This window comes from Sinocyclocheilus grahami, unplaced genomic scaffold (assembly GCF_001515645.1).
Source record: "Sinocyclocheilus grahami isolate Dianchi unplaced genomic scaffold, SAMN03320097.WGS_v1.1 scaffold992.1, whole genome shotgun sequence".
Classification (NCBI taxonomy): Eukaryota; Metazoa; Chordata; class Actinopteri; order Cypriniformes; family Cyprinidae; genus Sinocyclocheilus; species Sinocyclocheilus grahami.
This window is the reverse complement of record NW_015506171.1, coordinates 77,778-79,976: the sequence shown is the minus strand read 5'-3', so window position 1 is coordinate 79,976 and position 2,199 is coordinate 77,778.

The following is a 2,199-nucleotide window of genomic DNA, read 5'->3' as shown; positions in this document are numbered from 1 at the left end:
GTTCAGATTAAACTCTGTAAACACCATCCACCGGCTGATTACCACCGTCATCTGTCAAAACAAGCTAAAATTATATTTACAGGGCTGTCAAAATGGTTGAAAAACTAAATTCGAATTTTGTACTTTTATATTTAAAAGGCATAATTTCAGTTAAGGGGAAAAAAAGCTTTTGGCTTCTCTCCTGAGGCCACAAGAGGGCGCATCGACCAAAATATTACTAATGCACATTTATTAAAAGCAATAAAACAACACGACTATCTGTGAAAAAAGTGCATAATGTTTAAATTAATGTTTATAAACCATATATAATTAATTAAGTAGCTTAAACAATTGAAACCGATCACAAAGAGTACTTTTTCATTTAAAAACATGAGATGCAGTGGGATGGGGAAAACTGCCATAAAAGTCTCAAGACATGTTTTTTAAAAGTTGACCTTGCATTAATTTTACATCGCTTTCTAAACATGCGGCTCTCTTGTGCTTTTTATTCTAAATTCGACGAATATTCCGAATTCGAATAGTTCCTTTAGTTCACTGCATTCGTTAACATGAACTAATAATGAAAATACTTTTATTAATCTTAATGTTCATTTCAGCATTTACTAATACATATTTAAAAAAAATTTTTTTTTAAGTTAATACTATTTAATGGTCCTGAGGTAACATAAACTAACAATAAGTAGTTGTATTTTTTATTATTTAATAGTAAACCAAGATTAATAAATACTAACAAATGTATTGCTTATTGTTAGTCAATGCATAACTAATGAGACCTAATTCTAAAGCCTTACCTGTACATATTATTTATTAACATGAAACTAAAGTCCATCACTGACTGACCTTGACTGTGTAAAATAAACCAATAAACCAACTAAACTCCGGATACGACTAGTGCAAGTATAATCAAATTGGCTGCAAGTCATTTCAACTTTTAATAATTATATATTATTATATTATATGATTATAAATTAGTGCTGTCAAACGATTACTTATAATAAAGTCAATTATAATAAACTGACTGAAAAGTTTAAATTGGAAAATGTAATGAGTTAAAGTAATGGAAAAATAAATCTTGACTTATTCATCATATCATTTTTACAGTGCGCGATAACTTTAATTAAATATGTGCAAAACTCTTTATTCAGACTTCAATCTGAGCCCAGAACATTCCTTGCGTTATGGCAGCATGCATTTATAATAAGTCCGAAATTAATATTTCTTTAATTGATTTCAGGATGAAGACGAAGAGTCCTTCTCGACGGTCACCACACAGAGCAATCCCTTTTGAAAACAGTGTCATTAATTATTATTATTACACAGATTGTACAAGGCTTTAATCTCATAACTGATAACTGAAAGCTTTGTGAGAGTGCATATCATGTGCAATAAAAGATGATTAGATGCAGAGCGGCTGGTTTGAACTGACTGTGACTGGAGTCACGTACGCTCAGAGAAGGGCGTGTCCTGATGAACGGAATGTGGTTTATTCAGCTGATTCACTCTGACTGTCTCTGATCTTCATCATGATGCTTGAATCTGAATCTGATCATGCATCTGGAAACTTCACTGATCTGGGACCTGACGTGGCCAACGTCTCATCCAATACAAAATATGGAGAAGACGGCTCATGAATATTAATGAGCATGTGCTGTTGTTGCTATGTAACCGGCTGGGTCTGTAGTTGACCCTCAGAGACTCGTTGATATTTCTGAGCTTGCGTGACTGATTGTGGATTGTTGTTGAACATCAACATCTTTATAAAGCCGCAGGTTTAGAGGCCTTTACCAGCATCTTCACGGGTGAGTTCATCTCTCTCGAGTCTTCAGGCTGTCAGTATCCGTCTCTGATTGAATGGAAGCCCAATCTTAATGCAACTTTTTGTCTCACAATTTGGACTTTTTTTCCTCAGAATTCTGAGAGAATTCAAAATTCTGACTTTCTTTCTCACAATTCAGGGTTTATATCTCGGCGTTCTGATTTACATCTCGTAATTCAGAATTTATATTTCACAATTTTGCGTCTATCTTGTAATTCTGATTTATATCACAATTCTAATTTATATCTCACAACTCTGATTTATATCTTCCAAACATTTAATTCCAAACACGATACTAGCCTTTCAAAGTTATCCAGCTCAAAAAACGTATATAGTTTTTGTCCGTGTTTAAAACATCCAGTTATGCAGAATATAAGTTGGTA